The sequence below is a fragment of the Episyrphus balteatus genome, chromosome 1, assembly GCF_945859705.1.
Source record: "Episyrphus balteatus chromosome 1, idEpiBalt1.1, whole genome shotgun sequence".
Taxonomy (NCBI): domain Eukaryota; kingdom Metazoa; phylum Arthropoda; class Insecta; order Diptera; family Syrphidae; genus Episyrphus; species Episyrphus balteatus.
In genome coordinates, this window is record NC_079134.1 from 56018658 (window position 1) to 56032594 (window position 13937).

The 13937-nt window shown below is 29.7% G+C and overlaps 1 protein-coding gene across 1 annotated transcript in view; it reads left to right on the top strand.

The window, feature by feature from the left end:
- Positions 1–805: 805 nt before the first annotated feature.
- The window catches only part of LOC129916137 (homeobox protein aristaless-like), a 271629-nt gene continuing 258497 nt past the window's right edge, over positions 806–13937 (top strand). Inside the window, exon 1 of the mRNA XM_055995935.1 lies at positions 806–1446. The gene's annotated coding sequence lies outside the window, so the exon portion shown is untranslated. The remainder of the gene's footprint in view (positions 1447–13937) is intronic.

Below are 13937 nucleotides of genomic sequence, written 5' to 3' on the forward strand. Positions count from 1 at the left end.
AGTTACGATAAATATACTTAGCAAGATTTCTCTTCCTCCAGAAATGCGGCTTTATTTCTACCTATCTCGAATGAGGGCTTATTTCAATACTGCATGTGAAAAGTGAAATAAAGATCGTCAAGCGTTGTTTTGGTTTTTTTCATGGAAATAAAACTGCATTTCAAATGGGGCCTTATTTCGCCGAGCGTTATTTCACGTCACCTAGTAAACAAAAAAACACCCAAAAGTTAGGCACCTACTTTTGGGTTTATTATGTTTTTTTTTCACGTACCTACCTTTATAACTTATAATACCCAATCGTACTTAAAATTTCATTCAGGTAAGTACATTAGTAAATGTACTGGACACACACAAATCTTGAAACTATTTGAAAATGGCGGCATACTCTTTAGATAAACGTTGGAAATGAACGTACTTTTCACTTGCCATTCCACAGATATAGTATTTATTCATTACCTATAACTATACCTATAACAAAAAAGAGCCAAATACACTTCTCAAAAATATATATCACCTTTTCACCATAGCTGGGAGGAGCAACATCGCAAAATGTAAATGTGGGCGTTCCAATACCTCTTTTTTCTCGCTTCCACATTTATTAAAAATGGTCGTCATTTTCCTGTTGAATAATATATTAGCGGCATTGGTCTTCTTGAACAACCTGTTCCCTTGAACACTCCTCTCAACTTCAGCCAGGTGGCAGTAGATTACCTTGGTTCATTATTATTTCAAGCAGTTAGGTGGCTACTTTTAGAGCGTTCGGATGTGTTTTCATATTTTTTAATTCATTGCGCATTTTTTGTTAACTTATGTTTAATATATGCTCTGCTATTCATTTATTTGCAGTGTTTTTGTTTTCTTTTTAAAGTGCATACTACTTTTATTTAACACTTGTTTTACGTTCGTTGGCTTTGATATACCTACGTTTATCGTGCGCGATAAAACTAAAGTGAAGTAGGTACCAAAATAAATCTTTTGAAAGTTCATTATTGATTCCAACAATAACAAAAAAAAACAGCTTAAAATTAAATTAATAAGCGAAAAATCGCATCTAAGGCGCATTAAGTGGGCATGCGCATGCGCATGTATTGAAATTCCGAAGTATACAGAATACAGGTGCTGTGGAAGTTATTAGTTATAATTCACCGTTAAATGGAATTACAATATGTAAACACAAACATGTAGCTGAACTACCTAACTCATCAACGAAATTAATACCTACCTACATACTTGCCTTCCATATACCTACCATTGCATATAAATCTCCGCAATTAGAATAACAATAAGAAATCCAATTTTTGTATTTTTGTGATCGTTATTTGTATGAACAAGTTATTAGTTCAATTAAGTAGGTACTTACCCTTTTTACCACATCCCGACGGAATAATGTCGAAATTCAATTGTGTTTTATAAAAAAAATCTGCGAATTTTGATTGAAAATTAACGGTGAGTTTTTATAAAGCTAATTTTAGTTATCCGTAGGGCTTAGGAGGAATCACAGTATTCAGAGTTCTTAGTAATTAATTAAATAATTAGTGCCTTGTTAGTAACTGGTTTTTATGACTCGGCGATATTGAAAGACTGTTTTACTGACCAGTTAGAGCTTTCGTTTAAATACATCATTCATTAAAAAAAAATCAGTGAAGTTTTAAATCAACTATAGCAATTAATGAGATATAAAGTGGAAAAAAGATCCCGCTCTAAATAAAGGGAACGGAAATCAATTGTTATTAAAATGGATTTCGATACTTTCCTGGAACACGAATATCGTTAAAAAAGTGAGTTTCAATAAGAATTGAGTAATGAAGTAAGTTTCAGTAAAATAATATCTGTAGGTTGGTTACAAATTAATTACCTTCATTCTAATACCACCGAAATCCATGTTTTTTTTAGTTAATTTCCTAAAATCTGAAATGCAGATGATCTTCCTCAAAAAGATGAGCTCTAGCGGTTACTTTTCAGTGTATTTTATTCAGAATTCAAAAAATAAAATTAAGTTATGTATGTACCTCGGTTCACAACTGTCCCCCTCTTGGGAGGACAGTATTCCTTTTAAGTTTTTTGTCCTCTTGTCCTCTTAAGCTTTTAAATGTCCTCCTTTTTTACATTAAGAAATAATTCTATTTATTTAATTTAGCCCTGATTTTTCAACCGTCAGTAAGACTATCAGAAGAATAAGGGCGGAATTCATAGTCGTCAATCAAGTTGAGAAATAAGCATTCCCTCAAGTGAATCCTTATTCATTAGGGTGTCCGTTATTTCCCAAAGTGATGTTTTCGGGGAAGACACCCCCCAGATCGAAAATTTAGGACCTAAATAAGGGGAATTTAGCAAAAAAATTTTTTGGATATCATTAACCCGTGTCTCTAGGTTCATACTTTCCCCATATACAAATTTGTATCGGAAATTTTTAACTTTTACATAAATTTTTTTATCTCTCGAGTTAAACCATGTATGTTCAAAATTTTTGTTGATTCTGGTTAGAAAATAGTTCCTTTAAAAGATCACATTCAAAATTTTCCAGTAAAATAATTTTTTAATTTTCGGAAAAAAATAAATTTAAACATATAAAAACGCCAAAAATTTCAAAAAAAAAATTTTTAAATTAAATTTTTTGATTTATACACACATTTTTGAATGCAATATTTTAAAATAATTAAAAACCAATAAAACTGCATTTAAAATTGTGTGAAAGGTGGTGTTTGGTGTACTCTAATAAGAATAAAATAAAACGTAAAGCAAAAACCATGAAAACAGCTAATAATTTCAAAAACCGAAATAAAATATAAAAAAAAATTTTAACGGGAAATTTTGAATGTGATCTTTTAAAGAAAGAGAAAAAAATTTATGTAAAAGTTAAAAATTTCCCATACAAACTTGTATGGGGAAAGTATGTATGAACCTAGAGGCACGGGTTAATGACCTCCAAAAATTTTTTGTGTGGTAAATTCCCCTTACTTAGGTCTTTCGATCTGGGGGGTGTCTCCCCCAAAAACATCACTTTGGGAAATAACGGACACCCTATTATTCATATACTTCACTCAATCCAAGATTTTTCTCAGATGAAAATCTGAGGAGACATTTTTACTTGAGGAATTCCATGGTTCGCACTAATGACAATCCAAACTTCAGGAAACGTTTAATTTTTTTTCACTTTTTTGAAATATGAGGACGTAGTAGATTTTAGGTTCTTCTTCTTCTTCTCCATTATCGACGACAATCATGATCTCGAATGGGATCACAGTTCTCCCACTTTACTGCTTCACACTACGGCTCCGCATGTGGGGTTCGCCGGGGACGTAGATTTTAGGTAAATATTTTTTTTCTTCATTTTCAAATTTCGTTAAATCATGACAAACAGAAAATCAAACCGATATCGAATAATTGAAAAAAAATATATTTTTTTTACGAAAGTTATCTCTAATCAGTCAAATTGCATTGCTAGATTGATTGGGAAAATAATGTTTCCAAGTCAAGATATTATTTTACTCATGTAACTCTAACAGTTCTATTTTTGCTATATATGATGACATCACTTGAGCTAATGCTTGAGTTGAGAAAAAAAATCTCATTTTTGAATAACGACTATGAATTCCGCCCTAAATGTCAATATAAGAAAAAGCTTATTCGTAGGAATAAGCCCTATATGGATAATGAAAAATTGGCTCTTATTTATGTGAGAATTTGCATTCAAAAACAAAAGCCAATGTAATCAAGAGCGAGTTCATAAATGCAGGACTGCAGCAGTTCTGCGAAATAGAACTTCCATTTATTCAAACAAGGACTGTCTGTTGAAAAATTTATCCAACTAAGCCCTGATTTTTCACCCGTCCGTCAGTTAGACTATCAGAAGAATAAATGTCAATAAAAAAAAAACTTTTATTCCTAAGAATAAGCTCTAACTGAGGTTTATCTGACTATTGAAAAATTGCCCCTTATTAGAACTGTTTACTTTGTTTCTAAGAACGAGTAATAACTTAGTCAAAATTCACACGTAATTATAACAATATTATAAATTCTTTTTTGTAGTCCTGCATTTATTATGAAATCGCCCCATACCTTTACGTTTATGTTCGCAATGACTATCTTTCTTGTAACTTACCTACTAAACGCATAGTTTTATGAACTGAATATCTATTGATTCTGTGATGTATTTTATTCTTTTTTTTTTTTACTATAGCTATAGAAATGCTAGTTTTTGGTTACGTTATTATCAATAAGAAAAAGTAAGTCTCCTAATGTCTTATTTACAATATTGCGAGACGACAAGACGAGAGCGAGACGAGATTTATTCTTGGTCACTTAATTCGTAAGCCATTCGGTAATGTTACGTTTTTTATTGGTTAATTGTGTATTTTTGACAGGATATAGAAGAATGTGTGTGAAAAGAATGAAATAATTTGACCAAACATCGAAAACTGGATATCAATTTTATTCTCCCAACGCTCTCGTCTTGTCGCCTCGTCTCGCAATATTGTGAATCAGGCATTAAAGTGTATATATACCTACCTATATTTATGTAAAACTTTTATTTTATTTATTATTTTTATTCTGAAAAAAATTTCCTCCTTTGTTTCTACCCAAAGTTGGGAACCCTAGTACCTCCCTCCCTCCATTAATTTTTTTTTTTTTTGTTGATACGCGTTTCGTATTTAAAAACAGTGGAAATGCTGTCTTCTAATGATTGGTTTTAACTTACAAAATGGCCCAATTACTCCAGTCAAAGCGTCATTTGACCTTGCGCACAGAGGCACTGTGCAAAGTTCTACGTTTTTCTTCAATAAAACTCTGCAGGAACTTTTTCTTAAAAGTCAAGCCTACTTTTAGTTATTAGAATTTAGAAGAAGTTTTTTTCTACCTATAAGTGCTAGATCAGAAAGTCTATCTTCTTCTTGAGAATGTCTAAAATATGTATGCATGAAATCGCCTTCGAGCTAAAAAGATCTCTCGACGCCGACAGAAGCAACAGTTATCTAGGTTTATACAAAACTTTAAGTAAGAGCGTCCTTTAACTACAATTTTGTTTTCTTCATAAAACTAAACTGATTAAAATTATTTGAATCCTCTAAGAGAAAATAATACCTATAAAGTTACAAAATAGAGCTTGAACAAAACCATACTTTTGTAAAGGATTTTCCCGAAGTGAAAATTGCATTGGACCGTCACGTTTTTGAAATACTGGTAGATAACGTTAACGTTATTTTTCGGTACTTTTGAAGTGGAATTCTACCAACGTGTATTTTTTTATTTTATTGTACAAAATTAATTTTTTTTTCAAAGATTATTGCAAATAGAAATTTATATTTCAAAATCTTAGAAGTTGGCAAATGTAAATTTGTGACTTCTGAGTTCAGAATACTATTAAATTTTAAAAAAATCACAAAGCAAAAATCTTGCTCTCGACTTTTTTGTTTGTCGGCCAATGATATTAAGGTCATAATCAAAACACTTACCTAAAAACTTTTCACAATTTTTGCATCATCTTAACTTGTATTATTTTCAAAATTGCACTGCGTGCCACTTTATGGAAATTGCAGTTATGTTATGCACTTTCTGAAAACAAAAATGCCTTATGACATTAAATATAACATCCACGCATATTTCTTATCATAGTGGAAACCTTTGACACACCAGCCCACCTCAACCACAACCTGCGCAACATAATTTGACTCATGATACATAAAAATTCACCAAAAAGTAAGACGAAGAATATCGTCTTATTTTCTTCCATAAGAAAGCGTGTGTTAAACAGAGAGGTCACAAGGGCAGTAATAAGTAAATGAAAAAAGAGCAAAGAAAACAAATTTCTTCTATTGTTTATAAGACGAAATTTTTCGGGTTACCTTTTTTACTTGCGATATAGGTAGGTACTATAGGGCAAGTTTAGGATTCGTAAAAAAAATCGAACTCGAGATAACAATTTTACATGACATTACGATGATGGAGAATGCCAAAAAAGTGGGTCCGGCAATTCTGTCTGTCTGTCTGTCTGTCTGTCTCTATCTGGAGCTGCAGCCTAAACGAGTGAAGTGATTTTCTTCAAACTTGGTAGTTAGCAGTTTTTGGTGATTCCCTAGAGGGAAAATTGAATTTTTTTTTTATGACCAAAACTAACGGTACCTGCCATATAACGGAAATAGAAAAGTTAATTTTTTTCAAAAACGGCTCTAACGATTTTGATTAAAATTTTTGTGTGTAGTACTACACATAAGAGCCAACTTTTGAAATAAAAAAAATATTTTTTGTACCGTTATTAACGGTACCTGTCATAGAACGGTTTTTTTCGTTTCTGAATATCTCGTACAAAATTAACCCGATTTAAATGAAATTTTTTATACAAAAGTGTGTAAGTAAAGATAATATTAAAATTTTAGAAAATGTTCAAAAAACGCATTTTTGGTTTTTTAAAAAATATTTCAAATTTTTTTTTTTGGAAAATCAATTTTTTGAAAACAGATCAATGAAAAATTTTGAAATTTAGTTTTTATGTGTAAATTAATTATTTCTTAAAAATGGCATACCAACTTTTTTTTTGAAAAATGTTAAAGAATTTTTATATATAAAAAATTATTTCTTTAAAAAACGGCTCCTACAATTTTCGAAAATTTTTTTCTAAAAATACCTTTTTATACAAGAAATAAAATGGCATATTTGTTTTTTTTTTTAAAGATAATTTAAAACGGAGTTTAATTAATTATAAAAACAGATTTAATTTTTTTATAGGTACTACTTATGAAATTTCTTCAAAATATCAAATTTTAAATTTCTTGAATAAAAAGCTTTAACATTATAATTACTTTAAGCATAAGAGCAAGTACGTGCGACCCCAGTCGTGCAATTTATTTCCTCTAGTTTTGTGTTTGTTTATAGAGTGAGTGGAAAAGCAGATAGGTGTGTAGAGTAGAACTGAAAGCAAAGTTGTGGATATAATGTTGACAGCGTGTGCAGGTGTTGATTTAAATTATATTCATGTTGCCAAAAGCTATGTTGTTGAGTTTGAGAATTTCAAAAGGTAAGACGGAAATAATCGAGTTATATGAACCCTTCTCGCCCTGAAGCAAACATTTTTTTTGTATTATTAAGAAATTTGTTTTTTTTTTTTTTAACAGATACCTCTTTTTTTGTTCTCTTTTTTTCTTCGAAATTCTCTTTTAACTGTTCGAGAGCAAAATGTTTAGAAAGGTCCCAGATAGACACTCTGACTCTAATCATCGTAAGCCCATCTGCTCTGCCACAACAAACCTACCCCCATGGATGGAGGATGGGAGTTTGTTTTAAGTTTTTTTTTATTTTTACGATGTGATAAAGTTTTCGAACTACGAGCAAACAAGCAAATATCATTTTTAAAAATAAAGGCACGGCAAATTTAATTTTTATGTAACGAAAAACCAAGCAAAGAACACTGCACAGTTTAATAAAAATAAAAACACTGATACCTTTATCAGAGATACCCACGTTTTACCCCCCAAAACCCATTTGTTTATTTCGTGTTGTTGTAATTTCTTTTGTATTTGTGAATAAATGTGGAATTTTCACTTCAGATTCTTTGATGTAGTAAGCTTAGAACAAGCTTTTAACTACAATCAGAGGCTCATCATAAGTGCATGGTAGTGGTTAGTAGACAAAAATACAACCTCCCACATGCACAATATAAAACAAAATAATTACGAACAAATTTACAAGTTATAAAATTATAAATACAAAAAATCCAACATGTATGGAATACACACATAGTGTAACCACAGTTTTTTTAGACATACTTAGTCAAAAGCGTCCGACTTTTCACACATACTTATCCAAAAGCTCAATCTTTTCACGCATACTTAGCCAAAAGTATCAATCCGAACTTTAAGGCAAACCAACCAGTATGACGTCAGAAGTTTCATATCTTCTTCTGGGTGTCTGGCTTAATTTATTAATTTCCCTCGCAGTGCTAAAAGAATTTACATAAATATATTATAAAAAATATTAATAAAGACTTCTTCGTTTTCAATTTCAGGCTTGTGAATTTTTTTTTTTGAATGCATTAGCTTTATATTTTTGTATTCTTTTTGGCTATACTCCAAATCATCCTGAGACATTTACATTTTTCCCACAGGTGAAATTAATCCTTCAATTGTACTGCTAAGTGCTACCATGAATTAAAAGTTTATGTGTAGATGGCGCTCATTTTCGCAAGAAATATGGGGTATGGGCTAAAAGTATTATAGTCGATATAATGACAGCTACACTCTTTATAAGAGTGTGGTACAAATCAATCTTGAAAGAATCGGTCCGGCTAGAACGACTGAAAGTCACCTTGAACCAGGGCCGTCTTTAACTATCTTGGGGCCCTTGGGCACACAAGAATTTGGGGCCCTTTTGGAAAGTAAAATAAGTACAATGGTTGGCTAAAAAGCAATGGTTGGTTAAAAAGGGCTGCCAATATATCGTTCCATATAAAGTACCTAGTGTCTTTATTATTGGTAGGGGGTGCCAATAATACGCGCATTGAGACATCAAACGTTGCCACTGCCAATAATTGTACATTTAATACTGCCAATAATTTCCCTGTACCGGTTATAAGTTTCTGTTTGAAGAATGGGAAAAAAGAGCTCAAACGGATTGATAGATTCGCTAAAAACTCAATACAGACGATTTGTACGTGATTTCCAAGAGACGTTATTTTATTTTATTTTATTTTATTTTATTTTATTTTATTTTATTTTATTTTATTTTATTTTATTTTATTTTATTTTATTTTATTTTATTTTATTTTATTTTATTTTATTTTATTTTATTTTATTTTATTTTATTTTATTTTATTTTATTTTATTTTATTTTATTTTATTTTATTTTATTTTATTTTATTTTATTTTATTTTATTTTATTTTATTTTATTTTATTTTATTTTATTTTATTTTATTTTATTTTATTTTATTTTATTTTATTTTATTTTATTTTATTTTATTTTATTTTATTTTATTTTATTTTATTTTATTTTATTTTATTTTATTTTATTTTATTTTATTTTATTTTATTTTATTTTATTTTATTTTATTTTATTTTATTTTATTTTATTTTATTTTATTTTATTTTATTTTATTTTATTTTATTTTATTTTATTTTATTTTATTTTATTTTATTTTATTTTATTTTATTTTATTTTATTTTATTTTATTTTATTTTATTTTATTTTATTTTATTTTATTTTATTTTATTTTATTTTATTTTATTTTATTTTATTTTATTTTATTTTATTTTATTTTATTTTATTTTATTTTATTTTATTTTATTTTATTTTATTTTATTTTATTTTATTTTATTTTATTTTATTTTATTTTATTTTATTTTATTTTATTTTATTTTATTTTATTTTATTTTATTTTATTTTATTTTATTTTATTTTATTTTATTTTATTTTATTTTATTTTATTTTATTTTATTTTATTTTATTTTATTTTATTTTATTTTATTTTATTTTATTTTATTTTATTTTATTTTATTTTATTTTATTTTATTTTATTTTATTTTATTTTATTTTATTTTATTTTATTTTATTTTATTTTATTTTATTTTATTTTATTTTATTTTATTTTATTTTATTTTATTTTATTTTATTTTATTTTATTTTATTTTATTTTATTTTATTTTATTTTATTTTATTTTATTTTATTTTATTTTATTTTATTTTATTTTATTTTATTTTATTTTATTTTATTTTATTTTATTTTATTTTATTTTATTTTATTTTATTTTATTTTATTTTATTTTATTTTATTTTAATTTATTTTATTTTATTTTATTTTATTTTATTTTATTTTATTTTATTTTATTTTATTTTATTTTATTTTATTTTATTTTATTTTATTTTATTTTATTTTATTTATTTTATTTTATTTTATTTTATTTTATTTTATTATTTTATTTTATTTTATTTTATTTTATTTTATTTTATTTTATTTTATTTTATTTTATTTTATTTTATTTTATTTTATTTTATTTTATTTTATTTTATTTTATTTTATTTTAATGTCTCCTTCTTAACGGATATCTCCAATATAAAGTTTTCGAGATATTGCAATTTTCTCAAAAACGGATTAGGATTTTGCTTTGAAAAAAACATGTAATGCTGCAAATAAGAACGCACTTTTGAAATAAGAAAAATATTTTTTGGACCGTTATTAACGGTACTACTTGCCATAGAACCGATTTCTTAATGTAAACGCCACAACCGATTTTAATGAATATTTTGACATAAAAAGGTTTATACAAAAAAATTATCAAAACATTGATGTACCGTCGATGAGCCGGCAATAGTTTTTTTTAAACGTTTTCCAACGGAAAATGTATTGATGTTTTTTTGCCAACGAATTGATTCTTTTTTCGTCTTTCAATACGAATCTACACATATTTTTACACTGATTTTAACACGCACTACAAATTTGACAGTTTTGCGAACTTCCAACGAAATTATTATTTAAGGAAAAAGATAATGGAAGAGATTTCGTTGTTTTTATCATTAATAAATAATCTTACCTACAGTGTTTTCTTGTTTTTTGAAAATATTAGGTCTGTTTGGGTTCTTTTTGCACAAAAATATGAAACCTGTCAAATTTTAAGGAGTGGGGATGAAATTCTCTCAGAGAAAGAAAAATTGTGTAAAAGTACCCAAACGCTTTTGGCACAAATTTTCTGCTACTTTTTCTACAACAACAAAAATGTAAACAACAACACCAATTGAAAAAAAAATAAAGAAAGGAAAAATATCAAAACATTTTGTTTTGTTTTACAAACACTTTTTTTTATTCATTTTCTCATAAATCATTTATAAAATAAATCACTTCTTAACCATTAAAACACAAAAAATAAAAATAAAAACACAAAACATAGCCACATCGCCATGTTTGTACATTGTTTTGTTCATTAAAAAATGTAAACACAAATTAAAAAAAAAAGAAATGAATAATATTAAAAAAAACTTTGTTTTATTTTTGAAACACTTTTTTTATTATTTTGTTCAAAAAATATTAATTTGTTTTGAGCATTATATCACTAAAACGAAATAAATAAAAAAAAAACAAAAAAAAAATCCACGCCACCATGTTTGTAGTTTGTTTTCTTTGTTGTGCGACAAGAACAAATGAAATCGATGAAATTTTTTGGGCAGAAATTCGCAAGAAGGGGAAATTTTTTTCTCTCTCGCGGCCATCTTTTTTGTGAAAAAATGTACAATTTCAGAGTACCCAAACAGGAATAGGGTTAAAAAAGTTGAAAAAAGTTGAAATATTTCTGTTTTAGGCAGTACCCAAACATTATTGTCTTATTTTTTGGAAAATTTAATTTAGGTTTGGTCGTTTGGATTTAAATTTTTGTCCGCATACAACGCCACATAATTTGTTTTCATTTTGAAAACATATTGTATTTTCCGTATAGGTGTAGAAAAAACTTTATTTGGTTGCCATATAAAAACTAAAATTTTTTGGTAGATGGTCTGCCCGACAAAAATGTTTTGAGAATAAATGTGTGAGAGAAATTTTCGTTCCTTCGGGCCCCCCCTGAGAATGGGGGCCCTGGGCACGGGCCCCGTGTGCCCTTATGGTAAAGACGGCATTGCCTTGAACTTGACCATATGGTTAATGAGTTTAGTGGAGCAATCAATGAGGCATTTGAACTCAGTTGTCCTATTAAAGCAATCAAAAGTCAGAAAGATGCTCCTTGGTGGAGCAAAAATCTGTCGAAACAAAGATCAAAGGAACGTAAACTGTTTAATGAGGCAAAAAGAACTGGGGAGTGTTAAGGTTATACGGCAGAGTTGACAATTTACAACAAAGAAATCAGAAAAGCAAAAAGAAATAGTTTTGTGAGTTTTTGTGAAAATATTACCGCTACTCCAGTTGCAGCGAGACTACACAAGGGTCTAGCGAAAGACAAAACCATAAAGTCGCTAGCGCTTAGATACAATGATGGTAGCTTTACTGAAAATGAAGAACAAATGTCGACTCTGCTACTTAACACTCACTTCCCAGGATCGCTTCCAATGACAGGAAATGTTATAGAAAGTACAACTTTCAAACCTAACAAAACAGACTGGAAGTTAGCTACAGCTATCTGTTCAGGCAAAAGAATTGACTGGGCGATAAACACCTTTCAACCTTTTAAGTCACCAGGTGTCGATGGTATCTTCCCTGCTCTACTTCAAAAAGGGGCGGAAGACCTGATGCCGTACATTATTAGCATACTTCGTAGTAGCATGGCACTTGGGCATGTACCAAGCCCAAGTAATTTTTATTCCCAAAACTGGGAAAAAAGATACCACCCATCCAAAGTCATTCAGGCCAATTAGCCTGACATCATTTCTACTTAAGACTTTGGAGAAAGTAATAGATAACTTCATTAGATCAGAAGTTTTAATAAATATGCCACTTAACCATCGCCAGCATGCTTACAGGGCAGGCAAATCTACGGAAACTGCCCTTTTCGAGCTAACAAATTCCATACAAAGAGCTTTGGATGCAAAAGAAACAGCCCTATGTGCTTTTCTAGACATAGAGGGAGCATTTGATAACACCTCTCATGTCGCTGTAAACAAAGCTCTTGAAAGGAAAAAAGTCCCTATCAATGTAGTGAGATGGATCAATGAAATGCTGAGCACAAGAACAGCTGAGGTCTTAATGTACAAACTATCATCACAACAAGAGGCTGTCCTCAGGGGGGGGTCCTTTCACCCTTACTTTGGAGTATTGTTGTTGATGAACTACTAGAAAATCTAACTTCCCTAGGTATACGATGTCTCGGTTTTGCCGATGATATAGTAATAATAGCCAGTGGAAAGTTTGAAGAAACTCTTTGCGATATTATTCAAGGAGGATTGAAAAACATTCGGAAATGGTGTCTATCGGCAGGACTTAACATCAATCCTACCAAGACAACAATTATACCATTTACCAAAAAAAGACTTCTTCCCCGTTAAGTATCTAGGTATCACACTAGACTCCTCTGGAACAAACACGTAGAAATAACCACTGGTAAAGCTACGAAAGCCTTAATGAATTGCAAAAGATTAGCAAGCAATTCATGGGGCTGCAAACCATACATCCTAAGATGGATGTACACTATGATGGTAAGACCTATAATTACCTATGGTGCGGTGGCTTGGCACAAAAGAACTGATCTTGCAATAACTAGGAAATCACTAGATAAAGTGCAAAGACTCGCATGTGTCTGCATCACCGGGGCTATGAGAACATGCCCTACAGCAGCAATGGAGGTTATTCTTGATTTAACTCCACTTCACCTTACTATTGAAAGTGCTGCTAAGGGAGCTATCATGAGATTTGCCAAGGAAGGAACTGGGGCTGGAAAATGCATAGGCAACAGAGAAAGAGAATTCCTGTCCAGATCCTCAGAAGAAAACTTCCTTGACTTTCCAAGAGATGCAATGGTCACAAATTATAACTTTGTGAAAAACTACAATATACATCTCAGTAGTAAAAAAGATTGGGTAGGTGAATCTATCAACTACTCTTTTAAAGAAAATACCATCAAATGGTACACAGACGGGTCGAGAACAGCGGAAGGTACAGGGGCAGGCGTCTTTGGGCCTAGTACCAAACTCTCCGTGCCTATGGGTCAATCCCCAAGTATCTTTCAAGCTGAGGTAAATGCCATTGTAAAATGTGCAGAAATAAACCTCGAATTAAATCACCGGAATAAAAACATTGCCATTATGTCTGATAGTCAAGCTGCCCTAAAAGCACTTAAATCCTACGAAATCAACTCCAAGCTAGTATTGGAGTGTATAGGAAAACTTAACGAACTTGGCAAAATAAACAAAGTCACTCTCCACTGGGTACCTGGGCACGTTGGTGTCCAGGGTAACGAGGAGGCGGACTCCTTAGCAAAAACGGGAGCAAATTCCCCTTTAATGGGACCCGAACCGTATTGCGGAATAGGAG